The sequence below is a fragment of the Falco cherrug genome, chromosome 10 (genome assembly GCF_023634085.1).
Source record: "Falco cherrug isolate bFalChe1 chromosome 10, bFalChe1.pri, whole genome shotgun sequence".
Taxonomy (NCBI): domain Eukaryota; kingdom Metazoa; phylum Chordata; class Aves; order Falconiformes; family Falconidae; genus Falco; species Falco cherrug.
Genome location: NC_073706.1, coordinates 36,890,747 through 36,913,571, shown reverse-complemented (window position 1 = coordinate 36,913,571; position 22,825 = coordinate 36,890,747). Strand labels below are relative to the sequence as shown.

General features: G+C 38.6%; 1 long non-coding RNA gene across 1 annotated transcript in view; it reads right to left on the bottom strand.

Annotated features, from left to right (window-relative positions):
• Window positions 1–16,144: 16,144 nt before the first annotated feature.
• The window catches only part of LOC114015820 (uncharacterized), a 42,723-nt gene continuing 36,042 nt past the window's right edge, over window positions 16,145–22,825 (bottom strand). Inside the window, exons 3-4 of the long non-coding RNA XR_008734281.1 lie at window positions 16,816–17,894; window positions 16,145–16,731 (exon numbers count right to left, since the gene is read on the bottom strand). This is a non-coding gene — a long non-coding RNA (uncharacterized LOC114015820). The remainder of the gene's footprint in view (window positions 16,732–16,815; window positions 17,895–22,825) is intronic.

The following is a 22,825-nucleotide window of genomic DNA, read 5'->3' as shown; positions in this document are numbered from 1 at the left end:
GCCCCGCCCCCTCAGGGGCGGCTCCTGGCCGGGAAAGGTGAGGGGAAGCCGCGGTGGGGCGGGCCCGGCCTGGCCTGCAGTGCTGGGGCCGCCCGCCGGGAGGCGCTGCGGGAGCCGCGCTTACCTCTGCGGGGGAACCGGGGCGGCCCCTCAGCCCCCCCCGCCACTTGCCTCACGGCCCGGCCCGTGAGCCCCGGCTGGCGTCGGGACCCCCTCTCCTCATGGCTGACCTCGGCCGTCGCCACCTACGCGCTGGTCACCGACGTAGCCGCAGGAGCTTGTAGGGTCAGCGCCCCAGGCGGCCAGCAGGCTTTCCCGCCTTTTCGGCCCACCCGGCATCTGTGGGGACGAAGCGCTCCGGTGTTCCCTAGGCCTGTGGCTTTAGCTCCTGGCTTACAACCCCTTACCTGAGACTTACAACCTTCAGAGCCTGCTGCTCCCTCCCTTTTCAATGAATTTCAGCGTCTGGGAGCAGCAGACTTGGGATCCTCCAGAAGGCTCTTTTTAATGCAACTAATGAGTAAGGGTCTGGCCAACATGCCTTGCAGTGAACACTGCACCCTGGTATTACTTTAACATAAGGGAACAAATAAGTGAGAAACTGGGCAAATCGTACAGTTCTGCAGACTTGCAATGCAAGTTGTTTTTCTCACCAACACCAGAAACTTTTTGTCCTTGTGAATGGGTGAGTGTGTTTGGCCATTAATAACATTATTTTGAGAGCTTGGATAACTTTCCTGTATAGCGGAGTAAGTTATGACTTCCTTAACTGCAGTGTGAATCAATTTGTCATGGTTTTTTGCACCAATTAGTTAACAATTTCTATTCCCAGAGCTAAAGAGAAGGGTGCTTTTGGGAGTGCTGGGGTTTTTTTCTTGTAGCCCAAAATAGAACAGAACTAGTAAGAGCTATGTTGAGTTCATGGTTGATACTGGTACTTGGACAAGAATGTTGTGGGAAGATAAGGTGCTAAATAAAGTTAAACAAAAACAACCCTGCTAATTACAGTTCCATTCAAATGTCAGGCTGTACATGTGCTAGGGGAACTGGGCAAGATCCTTCAGTAGTGTAAATAAGCAAGACTCTAGGCTCTTGTAAAGTACTGATTTACACCCGTGAAGGATCTGGCTCCTTAGAAATACAAAACCAGAAGTGTTAAGAGAATTTGCAAAACTTGCTTTTAAATCAACATCACACTAACCAGGACTTTCCCTTCTCCACCAGAAAAGAAGAATAAACTAGCTTAATAAAAACAGCATTTCAAAGGAAATTTTCCCTGCATCTGGCCAAAATAGACTCAGGTTCCCTCATTTTGAAAAATTGTTTTCTTGCAATAAGCCTGCAAGAAAAATGACTAATAGAAGAAAGTACGTCATTACTACCCTTGAAGGCTCACTGTTTGAGGACTAGCCTGATAAAGTCTTGATATTAAAGTTAACAAATGTGATTCTTTATGTAAGTGTTCCACATTGGTTTAAAGACCAACATATTGTTTGGATTATACAGGACCTTATTCTGGAGCCAGCTGCAAAACAGAGTTTACAGAGTTCAGCAGAACAAGAAGCTGTATGTGTATAGGTATGTACATTACATTGTTCTTCATAAACTGTTTTCAAAATCTTTTAAAAATATCATGGGATTATGTTGTTATTTATCTGATGATTAACAAATCAGAGGATAGAAACCCTAACATATCCGAACCTAAGAAAATGGAATTTCTGTATTACTTATGCAATTTCCTTCCAAAACAAAAGTAGAGAAAGATTACATACTTAAATAGCTAAGCAGGGAAGAAAATTGTTAAGAACTGAATTTGGTCCTCAGTGCTCAGTGTTCAATGAGAAACTGTTCCAAGCAACCAAAGTTTGTTTCAATAATTTTCTCACTGCAAAACAAGAAAAGTCTCAAATATATTCCATAACCCAATATATTGGACTGTTTCTCAGGTCAGAAATATTTTCATAAGGTTTTGATTTCGATTTCTAATGTTGGCTAAATCTTTCAAAGAATCCTCACAAATAAAGGAATTTTAAAATATTTAAAATTAGTATTTAGGCAATATCTAAATGTATTTTCCCTGGGATCAAGGGATTAATAAAAACCCACTTTTTTTAATGTGTTACTAATGGATGATGACATTTATGTAGTAAAATCATTTTGTTCCATGATTCACAGCTAGTTCATGTTACTGAATGCTAAAACACCTGTCTGGCATAGGTGAGAAAAAGAGCATACTGAAATAAAAGTGTCAGAGATTACTATTTAATGATGAGAATCCAGAGAATAATTATCTTTAATATATAATAAGTTACCAAAACTGTATTCTAATTTGCAACATTTTCAGGATTAATACTTTAACATGGTAATAGCAATTCCTGGGTTTCCTCTTCATAAGTAGCCATGTCTCAATATTAATCATGTTGATTTTACAAAAAACTCCAGAATTAAGTGAGGTTTATTTTGAGGTTTATGTCTTAATAAAATAATATTAATAATTATCAATATTGTTATTGGCATGCTACTTGATATTACAATCTTACCAAGAATTAGTAAGATTTCTTAATAATAATAAATATTGTTAATATCAGAGAAAAAATTCCAGAGAGGATGGTATATGTACATGGAAGAGCTAAAAATGGGAAGAGGCAGCAGATGAGTATCAAAATACGTTTATGGAGCCAGGTAACTAGGTTTTGTTAGTGAAGAGAGTAGGAAAATACGTTTGATAAGGAGGATATTGGTTTTAAATATTAATGTGGAGCTACTACACTGAATTGTTTCTTAGAACATTAATAATTTAGTCTACTTTGAATATTTACAGAACTGTAGCAAAATTAATAACAACCATGGCATTATTACTTTACAGTTTACAAGTACTGTTTTAAATCTTTGTGTCTTTAAGAGGATTTTGAGCCTAGAAATAAGACATCATAAGTCACTAAAGTATGATGATGGTTGATGGCAAAGCTTGCAATTCCAGTAGTTTAATCTAAGCAGGACTAATAAAGCATTTCTGAAAATCCCATCACTGGGCTATAGTAGATCAGAAATGTTTGGACCAGCTTGGGACTGTGTTTCTGTTATCCTGTACCAAATAATGACCAATATTATGCATGCATTGTCAGATATACTCATTGCATGCTATATTTTTTACTTTGTGCCTGCTATAGGATCGTGTGAGATCATACTGCTAAATCACTGTTAAATGTTTACAGGCTGGAATTGCTGCAGCCAGTTATAAAGAGACACCTTGATCTTTTATAAGATTGCTTCCCTGTGGAAGCTAAGACTCAAACAAACAGTAAGTATCTGAATGTTCTCTGTCTTCTGAAAGCCTTTATTAACACTTACATTGCTATTACATGTTGCACCAGTTCTCAGGAAATCATCCTGTTTGCTGTTGGATTATTTTGGGGGGTGTTTTATTTTGTTTTGTTTTTTAAACGACACTTTCCATTTCTGCCCAACTACAGTAGGGGACAAGTTAAAGAACTTTTTTCAAGGAGAGGAGAGGAGTTTTGTCTTAATTTTTGGATTATTTTTCTTAAATTAGAGCAGATATTTTGTTGCATTCCATCTCCTGGAGAATCCAGTTTGATCAAGTCAGTATATCACTTTAAAAACATAGCCAATGGTGAAGGTAAATGCGACTCAGTACTGCGCTGTAGATTCAAGTCCTAGTTTGTTTATATATGTTTATATAGTAATAAGTATATGACAAAACCTTTTGAAATATTCTCCAGCATTTAAAAATTCTGTTCACAGAGGCATTACATTAATAATATTCTTATTGAAAGCTGCAAAACAAGTAAGTACCTAGACCTCAGAAACAAAGAAAAGCTTGGAAACGCAACAATAAGATGCTGAACAAATAAACCTCAGCCTTATGATTCAAAGCAGGGGAAAGGAAAGTGGAAAGGGATAAAAGTGTTTGCTTTGGTTTTTTAAATCCTGGGAAGACTATGGCTTAGCCATTTTAGTGGGGAGACGGGGAGGTGATAAATAGTTTTCATTCATTCATCAAGTTGCAGTTAAGAACAGCTTTCTGAGTACCTGTACGCATTTTTCATTGGGCACCCCACTAATCTTATTTACCATTCTTTGTAATTGATCACAATCTATTAATATCCAACTGGTATGCCAGCTTAACTTTAGCTTTTAAATTTAAGCAAAATCTTTGTTGCAGGCTCTTGAATATATTTGTGCCTCTTACGTACAAATCCAGTAGATTTTCCCTGATGACAGGCATTGCTAGTCAAACAACTTAGGCAACACAGCAGTAGAAACTCCAGACACAGAGTGCGTAATGTATTTGAAACTGCAGCATGCCCCAGAAGCCTGACCATTAAGATAACCTTCCTATAATGTGCATTAATAACTTTGTCCTTCTCCATTACTTGCAGTCTTGCAGTCCCTAGTATGGCTAGGGAGAATCCTCAGGTTAGTTCAGCTCACTTTTTCCTTCAAGTGAATTCATTCCAGCTTCCTTGATTGGGAAGATCCAGAGTTACTGTGTTATTGCTCTACCTGCAATTTAGGCATCTATTAACTGTTACTGTCCAGGCTTTCTCTGAGTCAACAAAAGCAGTAGCACCTGCAAGAATTACCGGGGTAAGAATGTCTAGGGAAGGTGACACCTTTGCCATTCGTTTGAGAAGCACCACAGTACAGTGCTGCTTGTAATTAGGACAAGTGCTGCACAGAAAGACACAGATGTTCATCCTTAAGAATTACAGAGATTACAGCAGCCTTGTCCACAGGCAAAGTATGTCCCAGACCATGCTGTCTATAAATTGTTTCCTGAAAACTGGGCAACATAGCCTTGTCTATTCTGAAATGACAAATTAATTCAGTGGCAAATTAACTATCTATAGACAGAATAGGACTTGGAAAAACAAAAAGAAACCCACATTCCTCTTGGAACAAATTAACAAAGCAGCAGCAACCTAACAAGTTAGCAGTTGATCAATCGTAAGTCAGACCACATTAATGAATCACTTCATAAAAAGACTAGTTATTATCAAAAAAGACACGCTTTAGAAAGGTGTTTTATGCAGTCTGCTCTTCTTCAGTCTCTTTCAAGCCAAAGAGGGAAGACAGAAAACAGCAGATAACTTTCTATTCAGAAGTTTAAACTGGCTTTTAATTATCCCCTCTCTTTGTTGTTGGGTTATTTTTGACTGTGGATGCGGTAAGTTTAGGAATCTTGTCAGCAGAGAGAAGTAACATTGTAGAAGACAGTAGCATGTACCAGGTAACTGGAGTTCAGAGGCTACCCAGTCCAGCAGCTGACAATCCTGATGAACATTATCTGTTTGAATGCTATCTTACTTACGGTTATGCCTGTGTTTATAATCTCTTTTGATATTATTTCATAGGTTTCTAAAGCATATTCCTGCTCTTCCAGGAAACAATGTTACTGTCTACCAATGTTCAGGTTTTACGTCCTAAAGCAAAGTTTCAAGAAAGGTTCTGAACATATATTTAGACCATTTTTTTGTTTTGTTTTCATGTGTTCAAAGTTATGCATATGTTTAAATGCTTAAGTGCTCTGCAACTTCAATTTAAACCTTGCGAGGTGGGGAAAATAAAAAAAATAAATAAAAAAAAATTGCTATTTGTCCATAGGATTAGTCCTGCTGTTTAAAACAATAGTTCTATTCTTCATCTTCAACAAAAAGAGTATCCAAAAAATAAAAGTAAAAACTCTTCCAAGTAAGACTGAGTGAGTGTATGTCTGCAACAATACTTGGCAGACTCTTTTTTTTTTTTTTTTAATGAACATTCATTTACATGAAAGGCCAGTACCAGCCATTGGGAATTTTGGCTTACATCAATAAAGATCCAAATTTTTTCTACAATGTTAGCCTGTTCTGTTTGCTATTGTTGCTGGTTGACCAAAAGGTTCCAGGTATAAGTGATTCTGAAGAATTCAGGTCCTAAATATTTACTTGTTTAGAAGCAGGACTTCAATTTTTTTCCTGCTCCCAACCTACTTGGAAATCTTGAATAAAGTGTCAGCAGGAAAAAAAAAAATCTAAAGCTTTTGAAAGAAAGAGGGGGTACCTTTGGAAGATCTCAGTTACAATTTCTGACAGCCAGACACACCTGTACACACATGCATATGTATTCTCTCCAGTCTCTTTCAGCAGTTGCCTGTGGTGTTCCATCCTCCCCAGTTCTTTGATGCGGTTAATAATTCAGCAGTTTTCATAACTGAAAAAGGATTCTTCTAAGTATCACTCCAAAGGAGAAAACTTTATAAAGAGGCTGACAAATCACTACAACATGGATTTTCATCATTAACGCAGATGTGGTATATTTTAATCTCAGAAGCATGTGAGACAACAGGTATTTGATTACTCACATAATGCCATACAGGATACAGTATGCATATTCTTACACACACAAAGGTATCTGAGGGCAGAGTGACTAATGGCATTCTTCAAATTAAGAGATTCTTACATCACATGCTTGCATCAAAAGAAAATTCTCCTCCTCGCATTAGTCACAAATCCTCTCAGACTAAAATCAGTTTCAAATTACACTGCTGAATAAGCTCCAAATAAGTTAACTGAACTTTCAAAATTCTGTAATCCGCACCCTCCTGCCAAAGTTTTGCTTCGTAGTTACTTATGGAGGGGACTGTGTTTAATAAAAGGATGTTCTGGTATTTCAGGAAGGGTTTCACTCTTAGCAGTTGAGAAAGAAACTAGTTATCACTAAATCCCTTCCTGGTCAAGGAACACTTCCTGCCTGTGACCATGTTAATCTGTAATGTATAATATCCTACTTCACACATATGGAATGATATGGGATAGATAATCATCCTTCTTCAGCAGGGCCCACTTGGCAACCCACTTCTGATGCTGGGAATCATCAGTCTGCCAGTTAAATGTAACTATGGTTGAATGTGTCTTAATCGCAGGTAGCTCACCAGAAAACTTCAGTGGGAGGTTATACACGTGCAATTCGAGGAAGGTAATACTAACTCTGTGACAGAGGTGAAGGTTTGTCAAAGAACCTTCTAATGCCCCAAACAAAAACCCAACAAAGAATAACAGAAAAAGTACTAGCAAGGTCTCCTTCCCCTGCCACTACGCCTTTTTTTCCTCAACAAGTAACCTCCCAACACAAACAAAATGGAAACTATAAAACTCAGTGGATAGAGCACAGGAGACCTGTGCAACAATCAGCTCTGCCAAACTGGAATTTCAGGTTGCTTTCAGCTCACAAAGTAGAGTTTGCATTTCGCTAGTACCATTCTGACAGGTAAAGCTAAACAATGCAACATAATTTAAGGTCTTGTAAAAATTCTTTTAACCTGTTCCATAATTGTGATTTAATGCCAAATTCTAGTCCCATCCCTGACATTTTGCTAATTGGGTTAATTGCAATTCTTGTCTTTGTGTCCTCATCTTCATTGTCTCAGAAGCTCAGTTGCTTATATTAGCACGTTTTCATGTTTTACAGCAACTAAGCTAAAGCTTGCTGAATTTGTGCTCTGCTGAGCCCAAAAACTTTGTGTGTGAAGAACATCACAATATCTTCTAGAGCATTGCCTAAGTATAAAAGGGAACACTAAGTGCCCTTGTCATCTCTGTCATTGATTGCCAGTCACAAATCCAGCGATCCAAGTGGTAACATAACTACTTTTTAGAAAACACTTGCATGCATGCTGAGGCATTAACATTTGCTAATGAGGTTATTAAACTGCTGTTAAAATTTGAAGTTGAGGGCTCTGCCAAAGTGCCATTCGGTCAGAAACTAAGCTTAATTGAATTCAGACTGTCTGCACCCAAATCCTATTCTTCTCAGAAACTGAAAGGAGAATAACTGTATTTGCATTGTACTCCTCAAAAGAGGAACCTATAACCTTACTGCTAAGTTACAAGCCTCTTCAAAATGGATGTGCTAACTTCACTAATTCAGCAAAGAGGAAACAACCCTCCAAAATCGTATCCCACCAGGAGAAAAAAAGTTGCTTTTTCTTGACTAACTCTATGAGGTAATTAGTTAATTCATATTTCCTATTATTTCAGGGATTTATTATTTCATTATAAACAAACGACAATTTGTTTGACCTGCAAAGCTTTTTTGTTTTTCTTCAAAAACACCTAATACTTCAAAATAGCCTTCGCAAATGTTTTCATATACTCTGTTCCTGGAGGTCCCTCTAGTGGCTCCAGTGTTAAGTTGATCTGGTCTGGCTTAAGCTACAGGTGGATTTGTCTCATTTGTAGCTGTTTCTCATAATAGACATAAATACTTTCTTAATACTGATAATTCCTCCTAAATAAACTGAAAGTGAAAAAAAGAGTTGCCACATTAAAAAAGGAAAAATAATTGGCACTTTAAGAATAAGGAAGCTATTTCATGTAGTCAGAAAATTATGTGTTAGTGCTTACAAGCCTGCTCAGCTTTGCCATTCAACCACGGTCACAGCTGGTTTTGTTTTTTTTCTTTTACAGGTCTTTTTTTAAGAGAAGGAGAGGTAATATATATTTATCAGAATGTCCTCTGACACCGTAAGCCTTTTACTTGAGAAGTCTGTCTTGTTCAGGTATGACGACTGAATAATCGCACAAACAAACCGTTTGATGCACAAACCTCTTTTTAGGGTACATATCTTTTTAAAGAGAAGTTGAGATACTCTCTGAGGAGTAAGCTGGCATTTAAAAATTGAGAATTGTTTAGAACCCAACAACTGTGGTTCTAAATTATAGGCTAAGGAAAGACAAAGTGTTTCAGTGGACAGCCATTTGTTGATATTTTTTTTTTAAGCTGGAGATACCTATGTGAATAACAAGCAAATCTCCATCTGAACTCTAGGCTAGAATTTACCATGCTAGTTAAAATGCCTTGACAGGTGACTAGAATTGTAGACATACTAAGAATACAGCTGTACAGAGATGACATTTTAAGCAACGCTGCTTCTCACTACTCTCCCAATTCCTCTAATTATGCTGTAGTAATATCAAAGGCCATTTATCTAAAGATTCCAGAAGCATCTACAAAGACTGAAAACTTAGTATCATCTGCTTGCTAATATATTCTCCCCATGCCTGGAACATGAACACTGTCCCTAAAGGGTACTTTCCCTAGACACCCCCCTTCACTGCTCAGAGGAGCTTCTGTCTCCTTTTTCCTTTTTTTCCTCTTTCACCCAAGGAGCTCTGCTTGCTGTACCGCTGTCCCCATGTTCAGCTGCACCCATTTAATACTTAATTGGCCACAGACAGACATGCCTGTTTCTAGTGCAGAGCTAGCTGCTTACAGCCTAACTGGTCCTCAATGGGACAGGCTGCCTTATTACAATCACACAAATGGCAACAACAGAATTGTTCATTGAAGTGTTACATTTTAAGTTAGGGAAGAAATAGGACAAATTAGCTTATAGAACTCATCCTATTTTTGAATACAAGAGACCCGATACTCTAAAGGGAGGGTGATTCAGCGACTTTTTTGATGTAACAAAACCCCAAACACAACTCATCTACTTATCTGCTATAGACTCGTAATATAGACTGCTAGACTACACCATTACTCTATAGCTAGACTGCTATAGAGTCATAATATAGTGATTTGATGCAGCTGGGGAGATGACCCTAGCATCTTTTCAGTACTGACTTACATGGTCCTTGCAGGATCTTTTCAATACAGAGGGCCCTCCTGTCTGCTTTTTACATGGTGTTGTAGATTGTGCTTCACAGCAGATGAATCTCTTTATACTACTTGTAAACAATGGACTCTCTTGCACTAGAAGTCTAGGAGTCCCAAAATGCTGGTGACCTTGTTAAGAACATGAGAGTATTTTCTAAGAAAAAGGCTGATGGCTTAGCCCATGTTTCTCATGGAAAACCTGTTTGTGATTTGACTTCTGTTAATAATCTAGGCAAAGAGAATAGCATAATATTTGACATTTACCACTACAAGCAACGATACATGAAAATTAATAATAATAAACTACTAATAAACTTAGTAGTTTGGTGGGTAGCTGTCAATACAAAAGGAAAAAATAAAACAAAGAAAAATAGGCTGGACTTTAACTTGATACATTACCCAGATTTGCATAGGAAATAAGAAGAAATTATCAAAGAGCACCAAATTCCTTTAAGTGTATTAAATCTGATGAATTACTTTCAGTCCTCCATCAAAGAGGAAAGTTCCGGTCTCTAACATCAGACTTGAATGACTGGAGTTCAGCTTCCAGATCTCCCACAGACTTCCTGTGTGACCTCTGGTGTGTAATTGTTCTTACTTGTGCCTCAGGTTCTTAATTTGTAAGTGGGGTAATAGCACTGTCCTCCTTTGTAGCTGTGATGATAAATGCAGTTGCATGTTAAGCACCTGGATTTGCCAGGGAAAGAGGAGAAACAGGATTAGTCAGTATAAATTTAGGGAGGCTTTGGAACACCACACAAAGTTCTGGCATGCAGGCCGAACTAATAACGTTGGGATTTTAAATCAAGACATTGTGTTTTGAATGGGAATGCAAACTTGAACAAATGCTTTAACTGCTGCTGCTACCATACAGAGTCTTCCTCTTCCTTGCATTTGCCATTGCTGTGAAACTTCACCATGTGAACAAACATGGCAATGGACATAATCTGGTTTATCAGCCACATAGTAACAGATTTGGTTGTCACAGATAACACTGATATTTTAAGTTACAAGTCAACCATTGTACAAAGAAAAAACAAACACAGCCCATCATCACATGAATGGCTGGGGTTAGTAATCGGAGAGGGAGAAATGAGAATCTGTTGAGGATGCAGCAACTCAAATGCAATGTTAGAAGACACAGTTCAACTCAGTGAGCATTCAAATGAAAGTTTCACCTTACAGGACAAAGGAATCTGAATAACAAGTCATTGCACATACACTGGCAGCGTGAGCAAGACAGTGGGAAGAGCTGAATAAAGTGTCATGAATTTGCAGTATAGCAAGGTGCATTCAGCAGCTTACAAAATTTCTAATCTCAAGCATCCGTAAGATAGTAATCAGTTATGAATCTTCATACTCAAGCATTATTTCCCTCTTAGCAGGTTGACATGAAGGCTGAAAATCTACCAGAAAGGGAGACAGATACAAGGATGTTATGACTAGTCAGAGTGGCCAGCAAGCCTTATTAGAACTCTCCAGAAAAGATAATGAAACTGCCTGAGAAATGGATTAATAATTAACACATCTACTTTGAGCAGAATGGAGAACATGGGGAGGGGAAAAAAAAAAAAAAAAAGATTTGCCTGACAGAGTACTGCAGTTTAAACAGTACTTAGAAAGATAAGAATTTATAGAATCTCAACGGAGAAGACACTTGCAGAAGAGCAGTCCAGGAAGGACTGAGAGAGTCTTACTCAGGGTCTGGTACATGAATAGTTTAACCTCAGAGCTAGTATTGCTTCTTAATTGTAGATTAAGCTAAGCAAACCACACAGTTCTACGTTAGAGGAGAACTGCTTGGGCTATGACTTTCACAGTCTCAACACCTAGCAATTTCTGACAAAACTGTTAGTCAAATCTGGATAAAAATAGTCAGTGCCTTCAACACCATACATTACAATCCGGTTCAGCTTTCAGAGAACATTTCTTGATTAAGGTCCTGCTTAATTTCAGGTTTTTATACTTTAGGCAACTGTCACTGTTGTAACAAAGATCAAAGACGAAAGTACTTTTTATGGCTGTGATGTAAAGGAATTTAACAAAACTATATTCCTAGAAATATAAGTATTGACAGAAACATTAGTTAAAAAACAGTGACATATGGACATATAAAGGAAATTTTAAAGCAATCCAGAATAATTACATGGGTCATGACAACAGAAACATAATCTGCTCTTCTGAAGAGATAGAATTTGGATATTAAATATTTTAAGTCATTTCATATTCTAATTGAAGGGATGTGGCAGAGATTTTTCTAAAGATTTTAGAAACAAAGCACAAAGGAATCCCAACTTACAGTAGAAAGGCACATATAAAGCTTATGAAAATAGCAAAATCTGTATTGAGGACACTGAGTATTTATGGCATACGTCAACTTATGCCAAAAAACCCAAAGCCCCAGGACAAACATATTTGAATCATACCCCTTGTTTTGATAGGGAAGGATACAAATATTCGAAGCAGCACATTACTATGATCATGAAAAAGCTGAAAAGCTTGGGCATGTCTTTGGCTTTTTCAAAGTAGCTTTGATTTACAGCAGTCAACTGAGCTGCAATAATTTACACCAAATGAGATTGTTATAGATTGATTTAAAGAACAAAGTCAAAATTTCTTAGTGACTAAGTGTCCTTTATTGGCAGCGCTGGATGCACGTTAGGTGGAAGGATCCCCCGTGCATCCAGCGCTGCCAATAAAGGATACTTAGTCACTAAGCAATTTTTACTTCGTTCTTTAAATCAATCTGGCGACACAGATGGGACACCTCTCTGCCGGGCTGTAGGACCCGCTGGGGATAGGACTCCCTAGGGTACCCCCGGGATTTCCCGGAGGGACTCCTTGACTCAAGGGATCACTGCGGCGGCAGACAAGGACCCCATTGCTGTAAGTGATGGTATTCTTTATTTTGGTTTGTTTGTTTGGTAGACCCATCATTTGGAACTGCCCGTAAGTCAAAAGTTAAACTTCTGCAGGGTGATGAATACTTTTGTGGCTAGCACCTTAAGTATACGTTTGGTTGGCATTCAGTTGCCGTTTGGTTGGCATTCAGTTGCCGTTTGGTTGGCATTCAGTTGCCGTTTGGAGCCTGGCAAGTTCGCCTATAGGGCTCGTTTGGTACGGTCTCGCCTATTACGGTTGTCTGACTTATTGGGTGTGGAAATTTGACTCGGATTATTGTTATTGTGATTTTGGCTATATTCTTGGTAATCTTGCTTATTAGAGTTTTCTGACATACTGGATGTGGAATTTGATTATCGTTATTGTGATTTTGGCTATACTCTTGGTAATAATAGTGGCTTTTTGATGCTGCTGTAGAAAGGTACCTGCATGTTGCATTTTGTAAGTGTTAAGTGTATTCTGTTAGTGTGAAGTGGAAAATGGGAGGAAAACAAAGCAGTGGGATTTTAAGGAAAAGTCCTTTAGGATGTGTTTTAAGTCATTGGAAGGATATTGGAGGATCTGCTGGTGGGAACGTGAATAAGAAAACATTGATAAAATATTGTAATCAACGGTGGCAGCTTTATAAGCTGGAATGCGGAGAAAAGTGGCCTTTTAATTTAAAATTATAAGGTTATTAATAATTGTTATACTCATTTATGCTGGAAATGTGAGAACATTTTTGTATTAAGTATATTGTAAATGTTGGTATGTGGTTATTGTCTTGAACATCCGAGGGATGAACGTGAACCTCTATATGTTATGAAGTGTATATGGTGTAAAGAGTTATTATGTGTATGGTGGGGACAAGAAATGGAATGCCCTAACTGTAAGGTTAGGATGCCTTGGGATAAGAGAGAGAGCTGTAAGTGAAATTAGAGTGGTCTGTGGCTGGGATAGCGATTGAGGTAACAAAGTGGCGGAATAGTAAGAAAGGGTCCGTTGGGATGTGTTTTAAGCCACTGGAAGGAAATGGGGGGGCAGCCTGGGGGAAGCGTGAATAAGAGAACTTTGGTTAAGTACTGCAATCAGTGGTGGCCCCTGTATAAGCTGGGGGACGGAGAGACATGGCCCTTAAATGGGACACTGAATTATAATGTTTTATTGCAGTTAATGTTATTCTTGAGGCGAGAGGAAAATGGGATGAAGTAATGTGTGCTGATATGTTTGTGTGACAGAAGGAGTGTGGGATTAACACCACCTGATCTTTGATTATGGCTCTAGAAAAGGATAGGGAAAAACAAACAAACAAAAAAAAACCCCAAAAAAACCCAAAAACCAAAAACAAAAAAATCCCCTGAGACCTAAACTAGAAAGATGTTCTTGTTGAAATATTTGTGGGGAAAAAAAAAAAAAGAAAAAAAAAAGAGAGCTCAGGTTGTGGTTCCTTCTGTGCAGCAACCAGAATGAAACACGTTGTAAGATAAAAACTTGTGCTAATGTATGTAAGATCTGAAGCCGGGGGGGTGGAGAGTCAAAGACCCTGTGAAAGTGTTAAAGTATTGGGGTGAGTTTGTACAAACCCCCGTACCCCCTCGAAGGTGCGGCTGAGCCCTGCGGGACGCATGGCAGGGTGTTTGCTGTTTGCCTGCAAAGGCTGATATGTAAGAACACAGACTTAAAGCAGTAAGGAGCAGATTTGCATTCAGGGTCAGAAAGAGTTAAAACAGAAGTGCTGTAGCAGAGGCAGGCTTGTGTAACCTGCAGAGCAGGAAGAGCATCTCCTGCTCCAATCCTTCTGCTGGTGAGGAGGAGGGGGTTGCTGTTGCTGAGGATTGAGCAGAAGGACCTGACAATGTCACCCCAATTGCTGCAGCATTTGCAGCACAACAGGACCCGTAACGGCCCCTCTAGGGCAGGCAGTGGGTCTGAGGAAAATAAAGGTGAATCTTTGATGGGGAAATTTAGATGTTTGAAAGTTGGTTGTGAATAGGACTGGATAAAGGCTCGAGTTGATTGTTACTAGGTAATTGTGATGTAGAAAAGTTGATAGAAGGAATAGGGGATGTGTACAGAAGGTAAGAGAAGAAGAGCTGGGTCGTGCTAAACTGATAGAGGAGATGAAGCAGAGACAAAGGATGAATATCAGGCAGAAGTGAATGAGCATATTGTAGGGAAAGTGGACACTGGAAGTGAGATTGACCTAAGCTAAAGAACCAACAAGGGGTTCTGGTGAACTAGGGATTAGGAAAAAGGAGGTGGAATTTTTAGTGAATACAAAACCAACTTATTTGGTGTTAAACTTCAGTGAAAAGAATTTGTTACAGTTGTGGGGACTGCTGACCACCAGGAAAACATCCTGAAACCTTTAAAGTACAAACTAAGAAAGCAAATAAGAATGCCAAATTCACCAAAATCTTTAAGTTGAAAAGAGGACCTCCCTGAAGTAAAAGAAATCTTTAACCAGGTATATCTGGAAATAAATTCCAGGTAAGGAAAAAATGCTTTACCTGTTACAGTAAAAATGATAAGGGGAAGGCCTGCCTAGTTCAGGTAAAACAATATCCCTTGCTCAGCAAGGCTGTGGGGAATATTGGCAGAAAAACTGAAATAAAATACACTCTGTAGTAGTTCTACTAATGTAAATCTGTGTGTTTTACCATGACAGTGACTTGTTATGGGATGTGCAGATGAAACTCTGCATTGACAACGAAGTATAAGGAATAAGGTTGGTCAAGTGCCTCCTACCACAATCAAGGGCAAGACTGGGCTGGCCTCTGTGTTTGCCACCAAGAAGGATCTTGAGCTCTGCTGCTGGCTGCAACCCAGCAGGTGTTGAGCGGTGGGAACATGTGCCATGCCAGACCTTGATGTGAGGAATGGCCCCCTCTGTTATAAGAGGGTCATCCAGGAAGGAAGAACATAAGATGGCCCATTGAGGCACTGATTTGGAAATTGGAAACTGCCTGGCCGACCATGAAGCCATACAAGTAGCAGAGGAGGTAGGAAAGGAGGAATTATCCTTAATACCAGACAGTAAAATCCAAACTGTAAGTACAGATCAGGAGCCAAACTACTCTAAAGAAAACTTAAAGGTAATTCAGGACATGAATGATAAAAAATAAATAAGTGGACTTATTTGAGGGATGGTCGTATAGTGGTACCATCCAATTTAATATGGACCACAGCCGTAACAGAACATAATGAGATGCACTGGGGAGCTGATAATTTATATAAAAGTCTAAATCAGAAATTGATAGGGCAGAACTTGTATACTGTAATAAAACAGGTGACTCAGCAATGTGAAATGTGTTTGAAAATTAGCCAGGGCAACAGTGGCAAGTTGATTTTTCCAGACTCCCAAGAATTGGGGGGTACTGATATTTATTAAATGAATGGACACCCCAACGTATCATACAGTATTATGGACCTGCAACTTGGAATCCTAATGAACTCATTAGCGGTGCTCGAGAACCTATCTACAATCTGAATCGTATCATTCGTCTACAGGCTGTCTTGGAAATTACTACTAACAGACCAAGCAACTCAAATACGAAATGCAATTTATCAACACAGGATGGTTCTTGATTACCTGCTAGCCGAAGAAGGTGTTTGTGGTAAATTAAATCTTTCCAATTGTTGTTTGAAAATTGATGACAATGGTGAGGCAGTTAAACAAATCACATCAGAGATAGGGAAGTTAGCCCATGTTCCCGTCCGAACTTGGAAAGACGAATACTGACTTGGACTTGTTTTCCTGGCTTCTCGGGAGCCCCTGGGTAAAACGAATCCTATTTTATTTGTTATGTGGATTAGCCACCTTATTGTTTTTGCCATGTGCTGTTCCATGTTTTATAAGATTAATTCAACACGTTATAACTAACATGCAATTTGCTACTATGATTTCACCCAATGGTGTTAAACAAATTCGAGTAGTACGCCAAAATGTACAGTCGACAATACAGATTATATAGTTAATACTATAACAATTTAATAGCAAACAAGAATCTGGGAATAATTAACTATTAACAATTCATATAACAATGTAGGCTGATTAAGAATACAAATAGAATAGCAAAGAAAACAACCGTCAGGAACACACAGACAAGGATGTGGTAACGTCTTTTATACTTTTCCACCTCTACCATAAGTTCTTGACATGTGACAGTAGAAAAACGCACCCTCTGCCTAAACAATGAAAAAAAAAAAAAAAAAGGTTTTGATTCCCCTTTATAATGAACCATACAGGTTAGACATTTAAAAAACACTCACCTTACAGGATGTTCAGAGGGGGAAATGCGCACTCCAGAGCCTTCCTCCCTGGCAGGTGACGTGGCGGTCTGATGGTGAGAAAACACTGCATTGAAAGCAAGGACCTGTCATTTGGCCATAGTGCCATAAATGTTACCATTAACAAACTTACCGGAGTGGTAAGCTCGGGAAATGGGTCCAGGACTTCATCTGGACACTCAGCAGCCATCTTTTATCGTGTATGCCTTTGAACATGTGCATGCGCAATTTTAAACCCCACAGAATGTATTGGAAAAATCTGGAAAGACCACGCAAGTGAAATCCCTATAGTCTAGCCATGATAGTGACGCATATATTAAAAAAAAAAAAAAAAAAGAATGTTTAAAGAAACTATAGTATTTATAGTTCATTTATTACCTAAGTGGGATGCATAGTTGTAAGTGTTGGGTTTAGGTTTTGTTTTTGTAGGTTATTATTATATGTATTACCCAACCCTTTGGGTTTATTTTGGAAACCATGTGTTTGATGCAAAGTAACTTCAATGAACCATTTGACAATCAGTAAACAACAAATAACAATTTATTAACATGAACTAGAAATTGAATAACAGAATAACAGTCAAGCAAAGTCTCATGTAATGTGAAAACAGACTTCTTCACTCGTGAATCCAGCACAGTCCTGAATAATGTTGGGGTGGTAACTCCATCTGTTCCCTCCATGATAGTCCGTGCCTGGTCCTGGGTATTTCTCTTCACAAGGTGAGGAAGATGAACAGAAATGAATAACAAGTCACATGGTAACTTTGCTGGAGATCAACATTTTCCTTTTGTTTGTAGAACAGTCTCTTGCACTCTCCTTTGATATCCCATGAGTTCCACTATTCGGGATGAATTGCGAGGAGGAGATCGCACTCTTCTATACCAGCAGGCAAAGGCTGACGAATCCGAAATACATACAGCTTTCAGAAATATACAGGTATATTTCAGAATATACTCAACTGAAAATTAAGGATTTGTTTTGGTCATTAGATATTGAAAGTCCTTTAAACTCTAGTACAGGTGTTCCTTGTGTCCAGAGATGCTCCCTGAATAGCACCGAACCTGAAACAGGAGGGAATGCGACTGATAAAAGGTGTGGGAAAACGATTTTCATAGGAAGGTACCCTAATTGTACTTCCTACTGGAAGTATGGAGGTGTAAATCTTTGGAATATAAATCAAACCAGGAGAACAAATAAAGCCACCCCCCTAAAGGGTGGCCCGTTCCCATGGGAACGGGATGGTACCGGTTATGTGAAGAAAAGGCTCGAGAAGTTCTACCACTAGGTTGGCAAGGTGAGTGTGCCATGGGACCTGTTTTTCCACACATCTCTATAACTTACAATTTGACACAAGGACTCATTAGATCATATATAAAAAGATTCAAACGACGGACCAACCCTATTGTGGAAAACCCACGGGGTTTCATAGCTTTGCCCATTGGTTTTTACCATGGTTAGGAGTAAATGAATTAGAAAAAGCATTAGTGAACCTCTCTGCTACCATGGAAATTGCCATGAAATTTACTATTGATGCCATATGGGTACAACAAGAGGAAATCAAAAGCATTTCAAAAATAACTCTACAAAATAGGCTGGCACTTGATATGTTGTTTAGCAAAGAAGGAGGAGTGTGCGCAATAATAAATGCAAGTTGTTGCACATATATAGACAATGACCAGAGAATAACTTTAGACTTGGAAGAAATTTGGAAACAAATCAGAGTACTACAGGAGATTAGAAAAAATGATCTTTCTTGGGGATTTGAAGAAATATGGAACAAGTTGACTTCTTGGTTACCTAACTTTCAATGGTTAAAACAGATTTTTGTTGTATTAATCATTTCTATAATATTTGGAATATTTGTATATTATTTAGATGCATGCTTTGGTGTTTGAATGCAAGTAGATATATATGATGCAAAGGAATTTGCATGTACCTAGAAAAGGGGTGAATGATACTGAATGAATTCACTGTAGGATAGAATAATGACATCCTCAATGTGTATTGTGTTGTCAACATCTTGTAATGCTATCCTGTTATCCTATGACACCTTGTGAGGCTGTCGACATCCTGTTATCTGTTGGCATCCATCCCCTGCGTATTGTGTGTCTGCCAACATCTTGTGAGGCTGTGGACAACCTGTTATCTGGAGGCATCTTAACACCCAAGGAGGAAAGACAGATAGCAAGAGCTGACTGAAAACAGCCAACTCAGCATTTTCTGGCAAAAGGTGAAAAGTACACCGTGAGGAAGACCTACAGCCTTCCTCCCAAAGACCACCGCCCACGTCCCAAGGACCCCTGCCCACAATTCTTGGAAGAATTTGCGCAGGCAAAGGACTGATAAGCTAATTAACATACAAAGCTAGAGTAGGTGGGGTTAGGTAATGACTATGTATAGATGTTAATTGAATAGTCACTGTTTTATGGTATAAATATAAGATAGTTCCTTCAGACATGCACGTTAGGTGGAAGGATCCCCCGTGCATCCAGCGCTGCCAATAAAGGATACTTAGTCACTAAGAAATTTTGACTTTGTTCTTTAAATCAAGATCAAGAAAGCCCCACAGGCAAGCTACCTAAGGAAGCATAGTGATGCAACAATTTTACTCTAAATACAGTATAAATCCCCTAAACAAATTCACTTTTAAGGCTGACATGCTGCGCACCAGAATCTGAAGATAAGTGGACAGTGTATGGAAATATAAATTATTAACAGAGCACTTAGACTGCAGGCATGTGCTCTGAGAAATTTGCTAAAAAGAATTCTGTAGCTGGGCAAGGCACATGACTTCTCAAAGGCAATGAAGGATTAGCTACTGATGCAGTTACTCAATATGCAAGTTATTGCAATAATTTGAAAAGTAATTTAGAAAGTACATTCACAGCTCAAGTCCATTTCTGCTGGTTGTCTGTTTCTGATAACTATGCTTCACTACTGCTGCAGAGAAATGCTTATTATTATTTGCATCTCCATCTGTTTCACAGGGCTTATTTTCATGCCAGAGAAGAGCTGTCATATCATTATACACTAGCAATGTTTACTTTTATTGTCACAGGGACTGGTGTGCCAAGCAATCTGGTAACATCTTCCCCTTCCCAAATAGGAAAAGGGAGCAGCAGCAAACAGCATCGGTAACAACCACCACCTCAGTGCAACTTCAGCCCTGCAGATGGATGGTCGTGCCTGTTGCAAAGGACAGTCAGCAGGTAGGATCACTAACTATACTATGTATCTCAATAGATATCAGTCAACAAAGACGAGATCATTACTCCACATTTTCTTTCCCCTTCATCATCTGTAAGTAATCAACAGTGATATAAAACAGTCATTGCTATTCTTTCTTCCTTTTGAATAATAGGGTATATGTAAAACTTTCAGATTTTCTGTATCGGGAATTTCACAAGCTATTTGTTGCTGTCCTTTGTCTATGCTCTAGGTAACTTTCTGTAGTGTTTTTTCTGTTCAGTACTTTGGTTCTCTTACGTAGTAGCTAACTTACTGTATTTGTCCTGTTCTGCAATTAGATGTCAGCAATGTTCTACTGTTGTGCTCTCCACTGTTTAGACAACAGTTCAGCTTGCACTAGGAGTAACCCTTTGAATATACGTACACTCTTACATCAAGCTGATCCATGCTACTGTTTTGGCCTGATGTTAGCAGACTGCAGAACTGTTACAGTCAGGCAGTTTCTATTATACAGCTGTTTCTGAGACAGCAAAGTACAGAGGTGGACCCATGACTTATACTCTCCTGCACTCTAGGTTTCTGCTCTGTGGGATTCTTTCACCAGCCCCATGAGTTTAGGACATGAGCATGTGCTGACATAACTGCACACTGTGCTACTCTGTTTTCCTCTTTCACGTGTTTACTGTTCTGTCCCCATCCTCAGCCCCTGAAGACTATTCCAAACATTATCTTGGGGGACAGATGATGTCCTCAGCCCTGTGTTTATTTTAATATTTGCTTTTCTAAACTTTTCATGTACTTTTTATTTTATAAAAATTGCATTCAGTACAGCAGATTATCTGAATGTAGGTGACAAAGCTAAGGTAGATAAAGCCCTCTTTATTGAAAGGTTTCTGATAAAAGGCAGTCAACTGCCCATAAAGACTCTACATTCAGACAGGATTACAGGGAACACGGAAATAAATACTGATAAGACAGTCTGACTAATTCTATTCTTCAATAACTCTTCATCTGAGAAAGCACCTTCTCCTAGTGAGTTAAAAAAATACAATCAATAAATAATAAAGGTGAAAGACATCCCTGCCTTCAGTGATGGATAGCTCAAGGGAACTCATGGAAATGGAATTGTGTAAATGGAATTTGTGACATTCTCAAAGCACTATGTCTATTATCTTCCAAATAGGCTTTTTAAGACCTTCATAGAAGTAAACTGAATGCCTGCTAATTATTATCACCCCAGGACAAGTATGTCGCCTACTTTGGTTTTATATTTAATATTACACAGCATTTTACTTTACATATGGTTTCTTTTCATCAATATTATATTCATAGCCAATGTGGAATAAGACACAACATGTTGATAGCAACAGTAGAATTTATACATTAGTACAGCTACATTTTAACTTTGCAGTTTAGTAGCTAATAATAATTCCATAGAGCTCTAATTTGTGGTTGTTTTCACGAGACTTGTGGCAAGTGAGAAAGTGGCTTTTTAATCTTTTCCAGACTTTCATTCTGTAATTAACTAGAAGCTGCATGTTAATCTACATGGGTTTTCTTTTTTTTTTTTTTTACATAAAGAAAATTAAACACCACTGTTACATCCTCAACATATAACTCCACACTTGTAATTGTAAAAGCTTTATCCCAGCTATGTTATGATTCAACTTTATAGCAGAAATATTAATAGGAATCCTGTTAAATTTCAAACATGAGCACCTCTGACAATGTAGTAATTACTGAAGTGCTATTTGCAGATCTTGCTCCTACATAGCCCCACACTGTGACATAACCTACGAGGAGGTGGCTCATGGATCTGGCATAAACTGTGAAACCTTTTAACTTCTGTAATAAAAAGCTTACTTGTCAGGGTGGCCAATTTAAGCTTCTGTTTGCTTGCCCAAGGAAACCTGTGACAGCATCATGAAGTACACTACATAAGCATATTTCTAAATTTATTAACTACTGAGGGCATTTTACTATACTTGCGCATATAGGTTACTTGGGATAATTGGGACTTCTTAAAATCTTTTTTTGTGTCAGAAATATTTTAAAGATAAAATAGGTGACTTTAAGCATTCCATTTTCTAGATGAGAGATTTGCCTGTATGGCAAGTGTAACAGGAAGGCATCCCATTGAAATTGTGGTACATTAGAGCACTACAAAACATGTCCCTGCATAGTAGCATCATGTCTTGGAGATCCGAAGCTACATTGCTGATATGATAAAACAAACTTGCACTTCCAGAAGCAGTAGCATCTCTTTACTGAAACTATGCATCTGTCCACCTCTCTGTAGAGTTCCTCCTATAGAAACTAGAATGACACAGTAGTTTTCTGGATTTTCTCTCATCATAGCACCTTGGATCTACAGGTATTGGACCCTCCCCCTGTCAAAAGCCCAAACCCACCAGTATTATACACTGTAGAAAAGGGGGGGAGCAGTGGGAAGCATCTTTTGTCATAGCAAGTTTACTCTGTGATTGCTCTTTCCAGGACCAAATTATGCTGGATGATGCAGAGGCCAGTTTAGCACAGCTCAGAAAGTTTGGGTGTTGAAGAGGAAGATTTATTTGTAGGAGTAGTCAGGAGGCTTAAAAGCCTTAATGGTTTGTTGGCTGCTTTGACTATAAATTAAACAGGCCTTGATGAAATACAAACAAAACAAAAATCACTGTCTAATACCTATGAGAAGAACACTTGTATTGCATATAGCTTCCTTACAGCCATCTAAGAAGAGTAAAATTCATCTGATTTACAAGTCAGTTTGGTTAGTTATGCAGCAAACCTTTAGAGATTACAG